This window comes from Sphaerodactylus townsendi, linkage group LG03 (assembly GCF_021028975.2).
Source record: "Sphaerodactylus townsendi isolate TG3544 linkage group LG03, MPM_Stown_v2.3, whole genome shotgun sequence".
Lineage (NCBI taxonomy): Eukaryota > Metazoa > Chordata > Lepidosauria > Squamata > Sphaerodactylidae > Sphaerodactylus > Sphaerodactylus townsendi.
Genome location: NC_059427.1, coordinates 175,722,312 through 175,744,134, shown reverse-complemented (window position 1 = coordinate 175,744,134; position 21,823 = coordinate 175,722,312). Strand labels below are relative to the sequence as shown.

Sequence of the window (21,823 nt, the reverse complement as noted above, 5' to 3'; positions counted from 1 at the left end):
GGCTTCCTTTTCGCTCTAAGTCTGGAAGGTTTGGTGAAGGCATTCTGTGGACGGGTCAATCAGCATTAACAGAAGTGCTTGGTTTGGTGTCGTGGTTAAGAGCAGTGGACTCTAATCTGGAGAAACAGATTTGATCCCCCACTCCACCACATGATGGGAGACTCTTATCTGGTGAACCGGATTTGTTTCCCAGCACTTCCACATAAAGCCTGCTAGATGACCCTGGGCTAGTCACAGTCCTCTCAGAACTCTCTCAGCCCCACCTGCCTTACAGAGTGTCTGTTGTGGGGAGAGGAAGGGAATGAGTTTGGAAGCCGCTTTGAGACTCCTTAAAGGTAGAGAAAGGCGAGGTACACCACTGAGTGTGGAAGGGCTTATGCTGCCACAGACTGAAGGACAGCTGGTGAGCTTCCATGGTAGAAAAGGGGTTCAAAGCCTAGTGGCCCAGGGTCTCCACTGCACCCCACTTTCCCTCCAGAGGGAAAGGACTAGAACAGGGGTAGGGAACCTGCGGCTCTCCAGATGTTCAGGAACTACAATTCCCATCAGCCCCTACCAGCATGGCCAATTGGCCATGCTGGTAGGGGCTGGTGGGAATTGTAGTTCCTGAACATCTGGAGAGCCGCAGGTTCCCTACCCCTGGACTAGAAGATGCAGCAATGGCTTGCAAAGGGGGTTAGATAGACTCAAGGAAGAGAGGTCCGGCAGAAGCCCCATGTGCAGAGTCTGGATGCCAGAGCCAGGAGGCAACACCGGGGAAATGTGGAAGACTCGGTGCTCTTCCTTTTGCCCTCTGGGGCAACGGGTTGGCTGCTGCGTGAAGCAAAATATTGAGCTTAGACGTGCCACTGGACCCATCCGGCAGGGCTGCTCCGGCGTTCTTAAAGCTATGTGATCAACACATCTTTGTCAGAGTCTGGCAGGTTCTCAAGTCTAAAGATAGAAACACCACCCATAATCATAGCTCACAGCTCTAATGGGGGTCTATCGGGACCAGATAACCCACCCAGGTAAGCAAGGAAGGGTTGGGGGGAGCCCAGGCCTCCAGGTGAGATTCCCAGGTAGTTGGCATTCCATTCATTCGTTGCAGATAAAGTGCAGGTTGGCCTAGGGGCGCTTTTAGCAAGAGTGGAAATTATGGGGAGATGTAAGATCCAGGCTGAGTGTTTCCATCTTGTTGTAGGTACTGAAAGCTTGGGCAGGGCCAGGAGTGCTGAGCCCTTGGTTGTGAGGCAAAGGGCACGAGCCCAAGAGCACTTGGCCCATGGCATGCAGCCCATACCTTTGATGGGAGAAGAAGAGTTTGGATTTATACCCCACCTTTCTCTCCTGTAACGAGACTGAAGGCGGCTTACAAACTCCTTCCCTTCCTCTGCCCGCAACAGACACCTTGTGAGGTAGGTGGGACTGAGAGAGTTCTGAGAGAACTGTGACTGGCCAAGGGCAGTGAAGCAAGCTTCACATGTAGGAAAGCGGAAACAAATCCAGTTCAGCAGATAAGAGCCCGCCGCTCGTGTGGAAGGGTGGAGTATCACATCTGGTTCTCCAGATTAGAGTCCATCACTCTTAACCACTACGTCACACTGGTCTACCCCAGGGGTGTCCAACTCTGGCGCTTCAAATGTTCATGGACAACAGTTCCCATCAGCCCCTACTGGCATGGCCAATGGCCATTTATAATGCCAGCAGGGGCTGATGGGAATTGTAGTCCATGAACACCTGAAGCACCAGAGTTGGACACCCCTGGTCTACCCTGATGAACACCAGCCCTGGATGTTTCATCTGCTTTTTGTTTTGTGCCCGTTCTTTGTAATGTTTTCTTTGGGGAGAAAAGTGGGATAAGAAATACACTTCTGGAAAATAACTGTCAGTAAAATAACTCCCCACCCCACAGTATTCATTGCATTTGAACACCCCCCACGCTTGCCCTGTTGTATGTGGAGAACATGCAGTTCTTTCCCAGGTTGTAGCAGCACCTCCAATGTATGATCACAGGGTAAGCGAAGAGGATTGCAGAAAGAGGAGGGGAGTGAATATGTAAAAGTGAATTCAGGCCATCCACCAGTGAGGGCAACATGGAGGTATGGCAGCCCGATCCATGCTGTGGTACTGTTGACTTAACGCTCCTGATGGAAGGTCAAAAGCAAAACAAATGACTTGGGGTTCACTGCAACTCCTTACTTGGTGTGTTACTGCAAGTGGATTTCCAAATATAGACAAGAAGGGAGGGGTGGACATCATTGCCTTTGTGGTCTGCCTGGTTGCCTATACAGAGACTAGAGAGATACAGGGAGCAGGATGAATAAAGAAAAGCAACTAGGCGGTCTTTCACACAGTGGTTTTCCTGTGGATCCAGCACTGAACTGCTGCTGTCTTTCTCTGAGATGAGGCAGCCACTGGAATACAACAAATGGACAGTGATGCCACGTGGAAGCTCAGAGAAAGGGCCACTGCCGTTCAGCACCCAGGCCAATGGAAAACCTCCCAGTGGTTTTAATGCCCTGTACTTTCCCCCCTGCAAACCTGGTGCTTTTTCAGCTCTGCAGAGAGCACTGCCTGGTCTGTTCGTGGCCCCAGCCTTTGGATCTAAGATTTCGCCATGCAGAGAATAAAATATATCTATTTATACCCTCCTTTTCTCCCTAACTGAAACCCAACACAGCTAATTACATCGTTCCTCCTGAGCTCCCTTTTAACCCAACAGTCATCCTGTGAGGTGAGTTAGGCTGAGAGTGACTGGCCCACCACGGTCACCCAATGGCCTTCTATGGCAAGAATTCAAACCTGGAGCTCCCGCACCCTCACCTGACCACCTGACTGTTGTGCTGGATGAGGGCGCGGGTGGTTCTTTAGCTTTGGTTTCTGTAGCTGTGATCCCTGGATTTTTATTATTATTATTATTATTTATTTAATTTGTATACCGCCCGATCCCCGAAGGATATGTTTTAGACATGTTTGGTGGGGAGGGGGAGGAACATGTCAGAGTAGGGTTGTCAGCTTCCGGTTGGGACATTCTTGGAGATATGACGGTGGACGGTTTGGGGAAGAAGAGAGCACGGCAAAGAGTCCGACCTCCAAAGCAGTTATTTTCTCCAGGGAATTCGTTTCTGCAGTCCAGAGTTCAGTTGTGGTTCCAGGAGGTCTCTCAGTCCCGGCTCACAGTTGGCAGCCCAAAGCGACAAGATTGTGCTTGCCGTGTGGTTTGTGTTTTCCCTACTTTTCCTTGTCTTTTAATTTTTTGGAAAATGTTAGTACAAAGTGCATGCAGCTCTGGCTAGAAGCGTGTGGAGATGTGGTAAGAGAGCCCAGTATTGTAGTGTTTTCCCTCCCCAGTTTTCTGAATGGTTACTGAAGCACAGCATGGCTCCACGCTTTTGGTAATTCTCCCTGGTAAGAGATACCTTTTCATGACATCAGAGTGCACAGAGGCAAAACATACTGGAGCTCACCCAGGCACGCATGTGTGTGTGTGTGCTGGCAACAAAGGATGCTCGGAGCCAAATTGTAGTTTCTGACTAATAAGAGGAGTCTTTATTAGTGAACTCCATTCTGGATAGAAAGGGTGGAGACCTGCATCTCTTGGCCCGCATGGTGCAAGATGGAAAAGTGTGTGCAAGAATGGTGGGAGGCAGGAAGGAAGGAAATTCCCTGAGAGTTGCAATCTATACATCAAATGAACGGTGTCAGAGCAGTAGAGTAAAGGTGCCTGGTCTCTTGACCCCCTCTAGGAATCTGACTTACTGATCAGTCCCCCTCTGTCATTGAGGAAGGAGACACTGCAAAGTCCTTAACTTCCAACACACACAGCAGGTGATGCACTTTCACACATGCAGAATAATGTACTTTCAATCCACTTTTAATGCACTTTGCAGCTGGATTTGACTGTGTGGAATAGCAAAATCCACTTGCAAACAATTGTGAAAGTGGATTGAAAGTGGATTATTCGGCACGTGCAAAAGTTTGGTCAGGGGCTGCATTCAAGAAGAGCCTGTGGCAGGAACCACATCTTCTGTTTCACAGCCGTGAGGAGCAATGGAACCAAACAGGATTCTCTGCTTTATTTCGAATGTTTTTATCCCACCCTTGCTCTAAGGGACTCAAAGGCCTCTTACATGATTCTTCCTCCTATTTTATCTTCACAACAACCCTGTGAGGAACTCGTGACAGCTGAGGGAGAACGACTGGCCCATGGTCACCAGTCTGGCAAGTGGAATTTGAACCCAGGTCTCTCCCCCCCCCCGCTCCTCAGACAACCATGTAATTGTAACACGAAGCTGAGACCCTGGCTGTCCCCAGAAACTCCTCCGAGCCAGTCTTCAAGTATCTTTGACTCTCTCCAGGAGTTGAGTTCATAATCCTCAGCTCTCTGGAATCCCAATCGGCTTGAGGGCAAGGTTTATAATTACAGCTAATTAGCGAGGAGGCATAATTATAGCCATTGTCAGGCACAAGCCTGTTTAAAGGCTGGCGCCGGGAGGAATATGGAAATCTGAGGAAACGCTCTGGGGCAGCTGTGGTGGAGAAACCGGCCCTGATTCAGACACAAAGTCCTGGCTTCATTATACAGACACACTCTGCTTCCAGGCAGGGTGAGCAGCACAGAGACCTGGAGGGGTTGCCAACCACGTCTTGGGAGATTTCTGGAGGTTTGGGGGTGGAGTTTGGGGGAGGGAAGGGAGCTCACCAGGAACGTGGCTGGTACCTGTTCCTCCAAAGCAAAATCCACAAACAGCCATTCTTTTTTGTTAGCACCGACTGAAATGACGTCAACCAGCGTGGAAGCCTTTCGATCCTCTGGAATTCTGAACTAGAGCTGGATGTTGGAGCAAACATGAAATGTGCATGCGGGGGGTGGGGTGGGGGGTGGGGAGATACTACCAGCCTGATCTTAAGCCAGGCACACGTGCCGAGGAAAATGAGACTACATAACATGGTGTTGTGTTGACCAAAGCCAGTCTCAACTTGGACCTTGTGAGGAGGCGTGGGAGTCGTGATTGCTTCCATGATTGATTGTGGTGGGTTTTCTGGGCTTGTGGCCGTGGTCTGGTAGATCTTGTTCCGAATGTTTTGCCTGCATCTGTGGCTGGCATCTTCAGAGGTGTATCACAGATGCAGGCAAAATGTTAGGAACAAGATCTACCAGACCACGGCCACACAGCCCGGAAAACCCACCACAACCAGTTTAATCCGGCCGTGAAAGCCTTCGACAATACAAAATAGAGTTACTCATACTTGTTCTTCACTCTTTCCCAGTAGCTGATTAAGTGCCATCCTGCATGTGAGCTCCCAAAGGCATCTGGTGGGCCACTGCGAGTACCAGAGTGCTGGGTGAGTGGGCTAAGAAATGGCAAATGCAGTTCAATGTAGCAAAATGCAAAGTGATGCACATAGGAGCAAAAAATCCAAACTTCACATACACGCTACAGGGGTCAGTGCTATCAGTCACAGACCAGGAAAGGGATTTGGGTGTCTTAGTTGATAGTTCCATGGGAATGTCAACTCAATGCATGGCAGCTGTGAAAAAGGCAAACTCTATGCTGGGGATAATTAGGACAGGAATTGGTAATAAAACTGCAAGGATTGTCATGCCCTTATATATATATAAAAGCACACGTGGAGTCGCGTGACCTTGCCGGATTTGGAGTACTGTGTTCAGTTCTGGTTGCACAATCACATCTCAAAAAAAAGGATATCGGAAGAGATAGAAAAAAAGTGCAGAGAAGGGCAACTTGTGAGGGATGATTGAGGGACTGGATCACCTTCCTGTATGAGGAGAGGCTGCAGCGTTTGGGACTCTTTAGTTTGGAGAGGAGACGTCTGAGGGGGGATATGATTGAAGTCTATAAAATTATGCATGGGGTAGAAAATGTTGACAGAGAGAATTTTTTCTCTCTTTCTCACAATACTAGAACCAGGGGGCATCCATTGAAAATACTGGGGGGAAGAATTAGGACTAATAAAAGGAAACACTTCTTCACGCAATGTGTGATTGGTGTTTGGAATATGCTGCCACAGGAGGTGGTGATGGCCACTAACCTGGATAGCTTTAAAAAGGGCTTGGACAGATTTATGGAGGAGAAGTCGATCTATGGCTACCAATTGTTACCACCAGGAAAATAGGAAAAATATTTTCCTGAGCCTATCGTTGAACTACACTGGCTAAGGATCAGAGCAAAGAGACCAGTGTTGTCCAAAAGCCTCCATAAGGCCTGGAAAGGACATGTATATGTGATTGTGCCAATGTTTTACATGGTTTCCTTCTTGCTTTTAAGCCCCCTCAGTGTTGGATTTATTATTTGCCCGATGTTTAGGCTTATATTTAGCTAGGTTCTCCAGTTGATTTAAGGTTTATTACTGTTAATTTAGGATACTTTTGCTTATATGTATATGTGCTTGTACTGTATTGGAAGTTCTTTAATATTTCCTCTAATGTTTAAGTTTAAGTATGTTATTCTAGATATCTGCATCTGTTGGTAAAAGCAACAGCTTGTAGCAGCTGATATTAAGAGCCAAGGAAGCTACCCTTGGAATTCAGTTTGGGCCAAAACCCAGTAGATCTCTTTAGCGAAAACAAAGACGCCTTTGGATTTACAAATTGAATCAGATGACGGCACCCCAGATATCCCAGCCGTTGAAGGATGTGCCAAGATCGCCATTGGACCATTTGAACTTTCTTTTGTTGCGGGACTGAGGCGCGGGAGCCTCAGGACATAACTCAAGGAAGCAGCCCATCCGATAACCAGATACCCGGGTGCGTTAACAGCCTCACCCAGTTTTATGAATGGACACTCTCTGCTCTCCATTTCAGCACTATCGTAAAGTCTCGCGGGAAGACACCTGCCAACAAGATCTCATGGTCCCATTCTCAAAGTTGTAATTGTACCTTTTCTTTTATGTGTTGATGTTTCCTTATTGTTGCAAGGTAAGGGACCTGCCCCCTTACCTGTCCCCTTGCCCTTTTTGATGTGTGTGTATAAAGGTTCTTGCGCTTGACTACGAGGGCGCGATTCCCCTGCCTGAGCTGTAGCCACCACTTTCGAATAAAAATACTTGCTTTCGAAGAACACCGGCTTCCTGCGCCTCACTACGTTGCCTGAGCTGAAATCACTTAATGTGACCCGAACAGCAGCGGTAACACAATCTTGATCTGAGATTGCAAATGCCTTAGCAGACCAGGTGCTCAGGAGCAGCAGCTGCAGAAGGCCATTGCTTTCACATCCTGCATGTGAGCTCCCAAAGGCACCTGGTGGGCCACTGCGAGTAGCAGAGAGCTGGACTAGACGGACTCTGGTCTGATCCAGCAGGCTATGTTCTTATGTTCTTATGGACTAAAGCCGAAAGGATGTTCAGTGGTTGACATGAATGGATGCAAAAGGAAACTCCAAAGCTGTGTCATGCATGTAATAGGGACATGGAATATGAGAAGCATGAATCAAGGAAAGCTTGAAATTGTCTAAAAGAAGAAGAAGTGTTTGGATTTATACCCCCCCTTTTCTCTCCTGTAGGAGACTCAAAGGGGCTGACAATCTCCAATCTCCTTTCCCTTCCCCCCTCACAACAAACACCCTGTGGAGTAGGTGGGACTGAGAGAGCTCAGAAGAACTGTGACTAGCCCAAGGTCACCCAGCTGGCGTGTGTGGGAGTGCACAGGCTAATCTGAATTCCCCAGATAAGCCTCCACAGCTCAAGCGGCAGAGCGGGGAATCAAACCCGGTTCCTCCAGATTAGAATGCACCTGCTCTTAACCACTACGCCACTGCTGCTCCTCAAAAGACAATGATGCCAGGAAAGTGGCAGCAGGAAAAGAGGGAGGTCCAACATGAGATGGATGGACTCGATAAAGGAAGTTGGAACCCTCCATTTGCAAGACTTGAGCAAGGCTTTGAATGAAGCCAATAAATAAATATGCCTGGTCTTAGAGCACAGAGAGCCGGGTCTGGAGGCTTATCTCAGAGGTGGGATCCAGCCGGTTCTCACAGGTTCCCGAGAGGGGGCTACTAATTATTTGTGTGTGCCAAGAGGGGGTTACTAATTGGGTCCACTCAGTGGCATATTTGCCTAGGGACAAGGGGTACCCCATGTCCCCGGGCGCATCCATGGCAGTCAAGTGGGGGGCGCCAAAATATCCCCCCACACAGACTGATTTTGCAAGCCCCAGCAAGCCCCAAGAATTAAGGAAGCCTGACATAGCCCCGCCCACTCTCTACGGTGGCCCTCAGTGTCCATAGGGCGGGGGAGAAATACCACTGTGCTCCCAGGATGAGGACTGGGGAGCTCCACCTCCCCTCCCTCTCACCTTATTCTCCATTAAGTCCTTGCCATTGCTCTCAAGCCTTCTCCCCAGCAGACGGGCGCAGGCCAGCACAGGAGAAGTCCATAAGCCGGCTAGGGAGGCAATCTCTGCCCCACCTGCTGCCCCACAAGGTGTTTGTTGTGGGGAGAGGAAAAGGGGGGGGGGCGTTTGTTAGCTGTTTGGAGACTCCTTAAAGCGAACTGCACCTGGGGTGCACGTGCCCTGCGTCCTTGCCACAGCCCCACCCAGGAATGCTACGCCCCCATCATGCCACGCCCAGCCCCATTGGGGCTACGCCACTGTTTGAATCCCACCACCATGGGGACCTGTTACTAAAATGTTTGGATCCCACCACTGATAAAAAGGATTGGCCAGGAAAGGATCAACAACCAGCTATAAACAAAACGGAGGGGGGGGGGGATTGAGCTGACAAACATGGGCTTCCCTAATTGCCTTGTGTTCTATGAAAAAAAACCCAAGGCATAATCACAAATGAGGACAAATACTGGATTTGTGGTCTCTGTCTCTTCCACCCCCAACGGCAGAGGGACTCTCTGCAGGAAGGTCAGAGAAATCCATGAACCTTTCCTTGGAGGCCCCAGGCTAGCCTGATCTCCTCTGATGTCTGGAGCCAAGCAGGGCCAGTCCCGGCTAGTACTTGGATGGACAATGTCAAGTGTGCTAAAGGTGTAAAGTTGCGAGGGGGAATGGGTGCAAGCCTCCCAAGCCAGCTGACAGTTTTTTGTGCCACCCTAGATTGTTTGGAGGAGGGGTTAGGCCAGTGGTTGCCAACCTTCCTAATGCTGCGACCCTTTAATACAGTTCCTCATGTTGTGGTGACCGCCCACCCTAACATTTATCCATTTTACAGATGGAGAACACTGATGCAGAGAGTCTTAGGCGACCCCTGTGAAAGGGTCGTTCGACCCCCAAAGGGGTCAAAACCCACAGGTTGAGAACCACTGGGTTAGGGCCTCTTCCTGGGGTGGTCTTGAAAGTCCTGTCTGTAAGATGCGCTTCATCTATAAAGGGAAAAGAAAATGGATGGATGGGACATTGAGGTGGTGAACCTTCAAAGGACCCTCAGCAACACTCAGCTGCCAGAAAAAGACCAAGCTGCATGAATCCCTTGCAGCTGGGAGGGCTCTCACCCTTGACCTCCATACTTCACACAACAGCAGGTTTGGCTAATGTGGTTTACCCCCCCCCCCCATGATGTGGCAGGAGGGCCTGAGGCTGGAGCCCTTGCTGCTAATATCCATTTGAGGACTTTCCAACCTCTCATGATGAGAAGAAGAAGAAGAAGAGGAAGAGTTTGGATTTATATCCCCCCTTTCTCTCCCGCAGGAGACTCAAAGGGGCTGACAATCTCCTTGCCCTTCCCCCTTCACAACAAACACCCTGTGAGGTGGGTGGGGCTGAGAGAGCTCCGAGAAGCTGTGACTAGCCCAAGGTCACCCAGCTGGCGTGTGTGGGAGTGCACAGGCTAATCTGAATTCCCCAGATAAGCCTCCACAGCTCAGGCGGCAGAGCTGGGAATCAAACCCGGTTCCTCCAGATTAGACACATGAGCTCTTAACCTCCTACGCCACTGAGCTCAAATGAACAGTAAGAACAGACCAAATGGCCAGTGAGGATGACCCAACAGAAGTATTGTGATGCAAGATTGTTTACTGTCATCACTATGGTAACACCTAGACTTGGATAGCCTCAGGCTAGCCTGATACACCCCCCCCCCCCTTAGCCATCTCTGAAGCCAAGCAAGACCAGTCCTGGCTAGTACTTGGATGAAAGGCTTTCAGAGAATACCATGGCAGTGCCGGAGAGGCAGGCGATGGCAAACCACCTCCAAATGTCTCTTACCTTGAAAACTCGACCAGGGTTGGGCATAAGTCAAATGTGATTTGACAGCAAAAGAAACATTTTTAAAACTATGAAGAAAACATAACTATGCCATTTGCCCCTAAGCATGTGGAATTTTTTTTGCACCTATAAACTAGAAGAAGCTGACACGTGTCAGGAAGATCTAATGCTCTAAGGGGGCACATAGTGAGGTATGACAAACTAATTTACAGAAGACCAAGAAGCCACTTGGGAGATGCCGACCCACAACAAAGGTCCCACCCGTAGAGGGAGGAGGCATCTGAGATAGCACCAGCTTCCAAAAGGAGGCTCAGATTCCAAAGGGGCACCCTAAGAAAGAAAATGCAGCGCTTAAGAGCACTGGAATGATGCACATTCGCTCTGTCTCCAGGAAGAAAGAAAAAAACTAATCCGGACACTCCCCAAAGGGGTGACATGGACACCCTAAAAATGAAATTCTCTTATGGTGTCACCTGTACGCATGTAAAAAAAATACTCAGAAATGGCAACCGTGGGAAGCCAAAAAAGCTAACAGTTTTTTTTGAGAAATGAGGACTCACTCAAGAAGGTTACAAGAGAAAAACTCCATCCAGTATAAAAAGGGTTGGCCTGGAAGCAGAGGAAAACAACAGAGCAGGCAAACATGGGCCTCTTTAGTCGCTTTGCATTCTGCAAGAAAGCCAAGGCATAATCCCATACAAGGAGGAATACTGGATTTCTGTCTCTGGCTTCCACCCCCAATGGCAGAGGGACTGTCTGCCGGAAAGGGCAGAGAAGTCCATGAACCTTTCCTTGGAGGACTTTCCTACCTGCCATGATGAGCTCAAATGAACAGTATGGAAAGTCCTAACCAGACCAAATGGCCAGTGAGGATTACCCAACAGAGGTCTTGTGATGCAAGATTGTTTACTGCCATCGCTATGGAAACGTCCAGACTTCTGTAGCCCCAGGCTAGCCTGATCTCCTATGATGTCTGGAGCCAAGCAGGGCCAGTCCTGGCTAGTACTTGGATGGACAATGTCAAGTGTGCTAAAGGTTTAAAGTTTCGAGGGGGAATGGGTGCAAGCCTCCCAAGCCAGCTGACAGTTTTTTGCGCCACCCTAGATAGGCTGGAGGAGGGGTTAAACTGTGAGGATTATCTTTAAGAAAGGATCTAGGGGGGACCCGGGAAATTACAGGCCAGTCTGTTCCTGGTAAATTAGTAGAATCTATCATTAAAGATAAAATTATTAAACATGTAGAAAAGCAAGACCTGCTGAGAAAGAGTCAGCATGGCTTTTGCAGAGGCAAGTCCTGTCTTACAAACTTACTAGAGTTCTTTGATGGTGTAAACAGGCATGTGGATAAGGGGGAACCAGTGGACATTGTCTACTTGGATTTCCAAAAGGCTTTTGACAAAGTTCCTCACCAGACACTGTTGAGAAAACTCAGCAATCAAGGAATGAGAGGGGAAGTGCTCCTATGGATTAAAAACTGGTTGAGGAACAGGAAACAAAGGGTGGGTATAAATGGGAAGTTCTCACAATGTAGCCAGAGGTGGGATCCAACCAGTTCCCACCACTTCTCTAGAAGTGGTTACTAATTTTTTCTGAGTGCCGAGAACTAATATTCAGAGATTGCATTACATAGTTTTAACATTTATTACCTTCTAACCGTTAATTCCAAAATGACAGTAAGTATCTAATAAGCAGTTGCTTTTATGTTAATCAATAACAAATTAATAGTATTATTATTATTCTTGCCTAATCGATTCAGCCTCAAAATACAGCTCCCATTTCTCATCAAACTCTTGTTTTGACCGTCTGTTTATCAGATTTGTTAATTGAGCCATTATAGCATCATGTTCTCTGTCTTCCCGAAGTCCTGTGTTAAGATCTCTTTCACTTTTCCAGTGGGATGCAACTCTGACCCTTGGCAGCTGTTGAAAAGTGCCAGTGTGGTTCATTAAGCTTCTTTGGCAGGTTTTCAGACAAAAAAGGCCTAGTAGTACAGTTTTAGCAGTAAAAGGAAATTTTACTTGAAGTATTTTTTGCATTTTCATATGGACTTCTTTCCAGTACTTCTTGATTTTTCTTACAAGTCCACCGCCAACCTCTTCTGGACACCTCCAGCAAAGACCATGGCTATGTTTAACAACTTTGAGAGTGATATAGCTTGTGTGTGGACTCTCACAAACTCTGTTTCTACCTGCAGCTTCCCAGCAAGTGTTATGGACAGCTGATAAAACACAACTGTGCATAAGCTTTGCCCATGACTGGCCATTAATGTGTGGGGCTAGGACAGTGGTGGCGAACCTATGGCACGGGTGCCAGAGGTGGCACTCAGAGCCCTTTCTGTGGGCACGCGTGCACAGAGTACATCATGTAAGGGGGGCGGAAAATCACACACACACACCCCCACACACACATCTAGGCTGGCCTGGGCATGATCCTTTACCTGGGAGTAAGCTCGGTTGCTGGCAATGGGGCTTGCTTCTGAATAAACCTTCCTAGGGTAATGATTCACCCATTCGAAGTGTTGCACAGTTGCTTCACCAAGCTTACTCCCAAGTAACACGTGCCTCGGAGCCAACTGTTTTTTGTAAACTAAAATCTCAGTATTCAGGTTAAATTGCCATATTGGCACTGCGATAAATAAGTGGGTTTTGGGTTGCAATTTGGGCACTCGGACTCAAAAAGGTTCGCCATCACTGGGCTAGGAGACGGCAGGCCAAAACGTTGGCATTAGCTGTTCCTGCTGTGGATGCTTGATGCGTGACCCGGGATCAGTCACTCTCAGCTTAACCTACCTCGCAGGGTGATTGTTGTAAGGATAACATGGAAAAGGTGAAAAGCCACATTGTCGAAAGGCCGCTGTAAGTTCAGTCCCCATGAGAAGGAAAGGCAGAGTGTGAATACAGCAGGGACAACAACCTGCCTTCAGAACAGAGATGAAACGTGGCGGCACCACCGCGCCCCCTGGGACCGAAGCACCGAGAGACCAAAGGGGGCTTTATGTAAAACAAACCAAAACATTGCAGGCCCTCCTTTTGGCTAGGGATGCCAGCCTCCAGGTGGAAGCTGGAGATCTCCTGGAATTGCATCTCCAGACGACACAGCTCAGTTCCCCTGGAGAAAAATGGATGCTTTGGAGGGTGGGCTCTACAGCAGAGGTGTCAGACTCACGGCCCACCAGATGTCATGGACTGACAGTTCCCAGCATGATGCTGGCAGGGGATGATGGGAACTGTAGTCCATAACATCTGGAGGGCCGTGAGTTTGACACCTATGCTCTACAGCATTGCACCCAGCGGTGCAGAACCAGTTGTTGAATTATTTGAATCCCACCACTGATGGCGCCCGGCAGAGGTCCCTGGCCTCCCAGGCCCCCTCCCCAAATCTCTGGGAGTTTCCCAACCTGGATCTGGCAACCAGGCCGACCCCACAGCTGGGGAGAGGCGCAGCCTGGCAGCCCCTCCGCGGGGCGGGGGGCGGGAGCCGGAGAGCCACCTGCTCCGCTTCCACGCGGAGCCGAGGCCGGGTTTGCTCGCTTGCAAAAGCCTCCAACTTATCCGGCGCGCGATTGGCTGAGCGGTGTGTAGCGTGTGTGTGTGTAGAGTGTGTTTCTCTCTCTGCCTCTGCCCCCAGCCCAGCGCCTCGTCCCGGGATCCGTACGTAGGCAGGCAGGCAGGCAGGCAGGCGATCCCCGAAGTGAGTCCCCGCCGGCCGGAGGGTGAGTGCGCCGCCGCCGCCGCCACTGTGCCGATCCAGAGGGCCGGGGTCGCGCTGGGAGACCCGCGGGCGGGCCCGGACGCCAAGTTGCGCCTCTTGCCCGCCGCCCGGGCCGGTTGCATCAGCCGAGCCCGCCCCGCGCTGGGGAAGAGCCCGAGCCCGCCGCGGGAGGGCAAACCCGGGGCTCGGCTGGCGGGACGGGGCGTCCCTGCTGCGCCCCTTCCCCCAAACCCGTCCCTGGGAGGGAGGGAGGGAGGGGGCCCGGTCCGCCGTGCGCGCATTCCTCCGTAGCGCGGGGCGCAGAGCGCGCGCAAGGTCCCCAAGCCGCAGCCCCAGTTTGGGGTCCAGATCTGGAGGGGCGGAGGGGCGCCGGAGGAGGGGGCGGGCTGCCAAGTTAGGGGCGGGGGGCGGAAAGGCAGCCCCCTCCCACTTTGGCCGGGAGGGAGGGGAGGAGGCCTCTGGAAGAAGAAGGGCGGGCGGCGCGGGGGCTGCTGCTGGCCGTGGCCTTGGGGGTTGGGGGCGGCTGGAGCCTGGAAGGGGCGGACGGACGGGCAGCCTGTCGCCCCCCGCGGCGGGCTTGCCGAGGACTAGCGCGGGCTGCCCTTTCCCTGCGCCGCGCCTGGCACTCGCCACGTGGGCGGTCGCGCGTCTGGGCCCCGGGGCGCCCGGAAGGGCGGAGGGAAAGCCCGTTGTGGATGGCCAGCAGCAGGAGGGGCCGGGGGGCCTGGGAGCCAAGCAGTGGGCGACTGGGGGCCCTTGATCCGGCTGCCCAGGGGTTGAATGGCAGGCCAGTCCCTGGGTTTTGGGGGGGGGGAGGGGGGGCTGTCTCTGCGTGGCTGAGTGAAGGGCTGGGAGCCTGCAGTGCATCGTTGGAACAAAACCAAACAAAGTAGTAGTACCATGTACGGTTGCCAGCTCCAGGCTGGTGAATTCCTGGAGGTTTGGGGTGGAGCCCGGGGAAGGCGAGGTTTTGCGGGGGGGGGGGGGGCTCTGTTTGAAGGGAAGAGTTTGCATTTGCATACCACTTTTCTTAACCATATGGAGACTCAAAGCTGCTTACAAGCTCTGTCCTATTGCCCCACACAGTGGAGGTCAGAGAGTTCGTAGAGAACTGAGACTGGCCCAAGGTCACCCCAGCAGGCTCCATGTGCAGGTGTGGGGAACTGAACCTGGTTCTCCAGATTAGAATCATAAGAGTTGGAAGAGACCCCAAGGGCCACCCAGTCCAACCCTCCGCCGTGCAGGAATACACTATTAAAGCACTCCTGACAGATGGCCGTCCAGCCCCTGTTTGAAAACCCCCAAAGGAGGAGGCAGCGTATTCACTGTCGAACAGCCCTGATCGTCGGGAAGTTCTCCTTGATGGGATTTCTTTTTCTGGGCCTTGAATCCATTACTCCCTGTCCTAGTCTCCGGAGCAGCAGAAAACAAGCTTGCTTCCTCTTCAACATGGCATCCCTTCAAATATTTAAACATGGCTATCATGTCACTCCTTAACCCTCTCTTCTCCAGGCTAAACAGACCCAGTTCCCTAAACTGCTCCTCATAGGACACGGAATCCAGACCTTGTACCATTTTGGTCACTCTCCTCTGGACCCTTTCCAGCTTGTCAATATCCTTCTTGAATTGTGGTTCCCAGAACATGACACAGTATTCCAGGTGAGGCCTGACCAAGGCAGAATAGAGTGGTACTATTACGTCCCTCGATCTAGACACTATTGATGCAGCTCAGAATCGCATTGGCTTTCTTAGCTGCTGCATCACACTGCTGACTCATGTTCAGTTTGTGGTCTACTAAAACTCCCAGATCCCTTTCATATGTACTATTGTCAAGCCAGGAGTTACACATCCTATGTCTGTGCATTTCATTTTTGTTCTGCCTAAATGTAGTATCTTACATTTATCTCTGCTGAAATTCATTTTGTGAGTTTTGGCCCAGGTCATTTTGAATTCTGACCCTGTCCTCTGGGCTATTGGCTACCCCTCCTATTTTGGTGCCATCTGCAAATTTGACTAGCATGCCCTCTATTCCAGCATCCAAGTTGTTGATAAAAATATTGAATAGCACTGGGCCCAGGACAGAACCCTGCGGCACCCCACTTAACTACCCCATCATGTGGGGCATCATGCCATAGAATCCACCCTCCAAGGCAGCTGTTTCCTCCAGGGAAGCTGACCTGTATAGCCTGCAGATCCGTTGTAATTCTGCGAGATTTCCAGGGCCTGACTGGAAATTGGGAACCCTCGTCTAGCCACACCTCAAAGACTAACAACAGGTGTTCCTGCATGAGCTTTGGTGAGGCAGAGCCCATTTCTTCAGGTGCGTTTTGCCTGCATTTACAGAAAATGACTGGGGAGGCCAACTGAAGCTTGGTGTGGAATCTTGTCGTCAGTCTTTCCTGTGTGATTCTCTGTATAAGGGACCGCAGGGTCAGCCCCAGCGTGGAAACAGGAGCGCCAGCGTTGCAGTCGGTGGTCACGGCAGCTGTGCAGCAGTCCCAGAATCCCCCCTGGAAACATCCCGCGTGGCTTTCACGATTTTGGTTTGCGCTTGTTCTGTGCCCTTTGAGCGCCGAGATATTTGCATTGGCCGCCTTATTTTGCACAGTTGATAAAATATATTAAAGGCTCCGCTCTGTCACCTGGCGTTTGGCCCTGATCCTCCGCTGTGGAGCGGCCTGCTTGTGGAAGTCGGGAGGGCTGCCCGGGCTTCTGTCATTTCACAAACGCTGTAAAATGGAGTTCATGAAGAGGGCTTTTCTAGGAAGGTTATTGTGATGGTGGGAAGTGCCGTCAAATCACAGCCAATGTGTGGGCTTTTTCAAGGCAGGAGACATTCAGAGAAGGTTTGCCATTCCCTGCCTCTGAGTGGTGACTCTGGTCTTCCTTGCAGGTCTCCCATCCAAATACTAACCAGGGCCAAAACCCTACTCAGGCCCTTTCCGCACGGGTGGTTTATGGCGGCCTGGGGACGGCAAAAACGCCGTCCCCAGGGAGCCATTCACACAGGGGGCGCAGCTGCTTTGCAGCCGCGCCGCCCTCACGCCGCCCGACCGGCGCAAAGCGAGGTTGGCAAGCGAGGTTGTTGGGAAACGGCAGCTTGCTTCCAGGCGCCTTCCTTCCCCCCCCCCGACCGGGCGACTCACCTGTCCTGCGGCCCTCCGACGCGTCACCGAGGCCTGGGGACACGTCCCCTTTGCCCTGCGACCCTGGAGCGGTTGCGCAGGGCAGGGGGGCGTGTCCCCTGGCCTCGGCGACGTGCCGGAGGGCCGCAGGACAGGTGAGTCGCTCTGACGACAGTGCAGCTCTGCGCCGTCGTCTTGGCCGATTCTGGGACCGTCCATGTGAATGGTCCCAGAGGGGTCGGGTCGGCGTGGATTGCGCCGACCCGACCCCTTCCTCCTCCGTGCGGAAACGGCCTCAGTTTCTGAGATCTGATGACCGCCTGGGCCATCCAGGTCAAGACATAAAGGTATTTGGTCTGCTCTCCGAATACGGATGCCATAATTACGCTGCAGAGCCACCCAACCCCCAGTCCTATCTGTTGCTTTCCTGCCCTGCGTCCTCACGTCATGGAATTTTCTACTCTGCTGTTCTGAAAAGGAACATGAGCTGTAGGATATGTGGCAGCAACTGACAGCCAGATGTTGACGAGTTTTTGTGGCGTCTGTCCAAATTTTCACCATATCAGCCATGATGATCTCCTTGGTCATAAATATTTTTCCTGCCCCCAATGAGGTCCGTGGCCACAGACATCAGTGTGGAAGGGAACTGGCGAAATACGACGCAGAAGTGTAAAAAAATATCTGCTGTCATTCCAGATTTAGGGCAGTCATTCCATTCCGGCAGGGCTGGTTTTCTAGATCTAGAACACTCGTTCGTGTGGCTCAGTGATAGAGCATCTTCTTGAATTGTGTAAGGTCCCAGGGTCAGTTCCCAGCATCTCCATTTTAAAGCGTTAGGCAGTAGGTGATGTGAATTACCTTCACCTGTCGCCCCGGAGAGCTGCTGTCTGTCAAGAGTAAGCAATACTGACTTTATTGGACTGAGGGCCTGATTCCATGGAAGGCAATTTCATGTCCATTCTAGTCATAAAGAGCCTGTTTAAGTCATTCCATTATTGGAGTGCTGTGTGATTTCTGGGCTGTATGGCCGTGTTCCAGCAGCATTCTCTCCTGATGTTTTGCCTGCATCTGTGGCTGGCATCTTCAGAGGATCAGATAGTAGGAAAGCAAGTGGAGTATATATACCTGTTGGAGTGTCCAGGGTGGGGGAAAGAACCATTGTCTGTTAACAAGCAAAGGGTGCAATTAGCAAGCTAGATTGACGTGTGTTGAGTGGGATCCACCCATTAGCATGTGAGTAACAATGAAGATAGCAAGGTCAATAGGTGAGGGTATCTGAATCGAAGTAGCCTGGCCTTTGTTCCCTTTGATTATTTATTGTCTATAGTCATCCTGTGTTTGTGTGGAGCTGATTAGTCACTGTCTCGACTCTAGTGTTGTTCAACACTGGTAGCCAAGTTTTGTTCATTTTCATGGTTTCTTCCTTTCTGATGAAATTGTCCATGTGCTTGTGGATTTCAATGGCTTCTCTGTGTAGTCTGATGTAGTGGTTGTCAGAGTGGTCCAGAATTTCTGTGTTTTCAAATAATATTCTGTGTCCAGATTGGTTTATCATGTGTTCTGCTATTGCTGATTTTTCTGGCTGAATTAGTCTGCAGTGCCTTTCATGTTCTTTGATTCGTGTCTGAGCGCTGCGTTTGGTGGTCCCTATGTAGACTTGTCCACAGCTACATTCCATTATTTCTTAAAATCCATTCTTTGCTTTGTCTGCACTGTTCAAATATTCCAATGTGTTTCAGTGGAATGTCAAGTCAGCAGGCATTCCGGGTTCCCACTGCCTGACGCAGTCCGCCTGCCTGCGGAGAGCTCCCGTTGTTTCCAGTGGGCACCTGGGCATTCTTGTCCTTTGCTTCAGTATGCCCAGCTTGGAATACGGTGATCCTTCCTACATTGACACTTTCCCCATCACAGGTTGGCATAAGAAATTAAATGGGAATTTTGGGGGAATTTTTTGGGAATTTTTCGGAAGCTGCAGGTGACACAGAAGAGGTTTCGAAACTCTGAATTGCATAAAATATATGTATACTGTTGTATAATATCAACAAATTTTATCTTTTAGTGTGATAGACACAATTTCGAAACTCTGAATTGCATAAAATATATGTATAGTGTTGTATAATAGCAACATATTTTATCTTTTAGTGCGATAGACACAATTTCTTTTTTAAAGTTAAAAATAAAAACAAAATCAGACTTCTTCTCTAGTATGAAGGGGGGGGTAAAGATTTTTTATGCAGATTTCTGGATTGGGTGAGGGGGGGCACTGTCTGCGCCCCTAACCCCAGTGATGAGGAAGGGATACCTGTACTGGCATAGAGGTAGCCCTCTGCATCTGTTGCAGCAAAAATAAGCAGGAGTCTGGGAAAGCGGACAAGGTTTTCTTCTGGCTTCTTTAGAGACTCAGCAAATAATATACCTTGCAATGCATCCAAAGGATGAAAGACATGAACAAGAGTTAACTGCAAAATACTGCAGCTGTGAATGTGTGAAAGACAAGACATTGTTTCTGTGTTGGTTTCAAAAAGTCAGGAGTCAAATGTTCACACTTGCATTGGCAGGGGATCTCGGAAGGGGTGAGACTCGTCCTCCTCAGCCCCAGGAACACACAAAGTGCTGCGTTGGATTCTTAAGGACCTCCTGGTTCCAAAGTGGCAATTGTGTATAAAGTAGACTGCAATTCAATTACAGCTACATAAGAATAACGTGTGTGTGTGGGGGGGGTGGGGGAGTGTTCTGTAATTACATCTGAATGGCCTAAACTAGCCCAATCTTGACTGATCCTAAAGTTAAGCAGGGTTGGTCCTGGACAGTACTTGGATGGGAGACCACGAAGTCCAGGGTTGCTACGTAGAGGTAGGCAAAGGCAAACCGTTGGCCGGATCGGGAGTGAGTGTGCCTCAGCTGGCTTGCAGCCTGATCAGCCCTCTCCAGGCAGCCACCCCACCCCTCTGTGGGCTGGCCAGTCTAGGCACCATCCCCAGGGCTGTTCTGGGGCCAGCCAAGGCAGCCACCCCTCCCTGCCCAGTCGCATGTCATGTCCCGCCCTCGTCACGAATGAGATTAACGCGTCCTGCTCAAATGCTTCGGCTTCGTTTCAGCCCTGAATCAGATGTCTGCTTGTTTTCAAATTTCCGCAATCCAAACCCAACTGCATCATCTATTGCGGGGCTCCCCAACAGGATGCCCGTGGGCCCCGGGGCCCCCGACAGGTGTTCTAAGGAAGTGACCAGACCTGTAGGGCTGGCATGCAGTAAAGCTCCTGATTGGCCATTGGAGATTTTGGATTGTTAAACACGTTGCTTTGGCTGCCGCTGCCGCAGCACAGAGATCTTTGCTGTGGCTTGAAGGTAAATTTCAGTAGCCTTTTTTGTCCTTGGCTCCATCACCTGCGGTGTCCATATTGTGGCTGTGATCACCACTCTGTAGCTAAAGGTGCTTGTAAAATTTAAAACGGTCAGTCGGGGGCCCTGGTCTGTTGGAGTCCAGCATGGTGTTCCTGTGACCTTACACCCTTTCCGGACAAATCCCCTAAAACTTTCCTAAAACCTTTTCAGTCCCCCTTTTGACAACAATGTGTGTCTGCACTCGCCCTCTTGAAATGATTCCTGGCTGACATTTCGGGCCTCCCCCCCTCTCCCCCCCCCAAGTTCTGTGTTGAATCGATGTTTCAGTGCTTCACAGCCTCGGGTTGTGTTCTCTAGTCCCACCCCCACCCCCCCCAATAAAAGAACAAGCAGAGGAATGCTGCAAATAAACAAGCGAGCGGGAACAGAGTGAGTTCAGAAAATGGCACCAAGGAGGAAGTTCAGGGCAGCAGAGAAGCGTTGAAATATAGTCAATAGATCGCAAAGCAACTAAAGACGTTTTCAAAGTTTCAGCCAGAGAACTGTTTTAAAAGGGGATTCATTTAAAACGTTTTGAGACTGGAAATAAAACATTTGGGGTAAAAAACAATGTAGAGCTCCGTGGAGGAAATGTTTTATTTCCTGCCTCAAAGCGTTTTAAAAAGTTTGTGCGGAAAAGGCCTCAGTGAGGAAGGCAGACTATAAATTCCATACCGGTAGATCAATGTAGCCTGGGTTATTCCAGTTTGGTTAGCAGATAACAATGCAATATTGTGAGTGTGATGCTGGAGAACGGCAGAGAAGACGGCGACTTTTTATTCCCTCATAAATGATCAGGGTTATAATCCTCCCACCAGCTCCGTCTGCACAGTCATTTTACCCACAGGCAAGCATGGAGGGTGGTTTATATAAGCAACCTTGTTTTACCTACATTCCTTTCCATGATTATACGGTTTAATTACCACTCAATGTTCCTTAAATATCCATTTGTACTGACTTGCCAAGAGGGCTGTAAAGACATTTATAGTCTCGAGAGTTGTGAAAGTTTTCTGTTTAGAGAACTAAGTTGACGTCAGGGTTAGACCTGCAGATGCCCAGGTTTGAATCCCTGCTCTCCATGAAATGCAGCGAATGGCCTGGGCCAGTTTTTCTCTTAGCTTAACCTACTACCTCACAGGGCTGTTGTGAGGGTAAAAGGGAGAAGGGGAAAATCACACGTGTCACCCAAGCTCCCTGGAGAAAAGCTGGAATTTTTTAAAAAATACATTAAATTCATGATAATGGAACCAAGAATGGGTTAAAGTACAAACCCCCGGTGTGAATAAGCCCCAGGAATCCAGTGGGACGTTCTTCTGAGTCAACATGCATAAGAGTGCTATGGCTGCCCACCTCCTGGTAGTAACACAAAGAATTTGCACTAAATATAGTCTCATCACCTGATGTATCAATCACATCATCCAGGAAAAGTGTGTTATGACAACTTGTACG

At 50.0% G+C, this 21,823-nt stretch overlaps 1 protein-coding gene across 2 annotated transcripts in view; it reads left to right on the top strand.

The window, feature by feature from the left end:
- The first annotated feature begins 13,613 nt into the window (after positions 1-13,613).
- Positions 13,614-21,823, top strand: part of SLC38A5 (solute carrier family 38 member 5) — a 73,363-nt gene continuing 65,153 nt past the window's right edge. The window contains exon 1 of one of the 2 annotated variants that reach the window (XM_048490930.1): positions 13,614-13,728. The gene's annotated coding sequence lies outside the window, so the exon portion shown is untranslated. The other variant, XM_048490929.1, reaches the window with a different exon arrangement.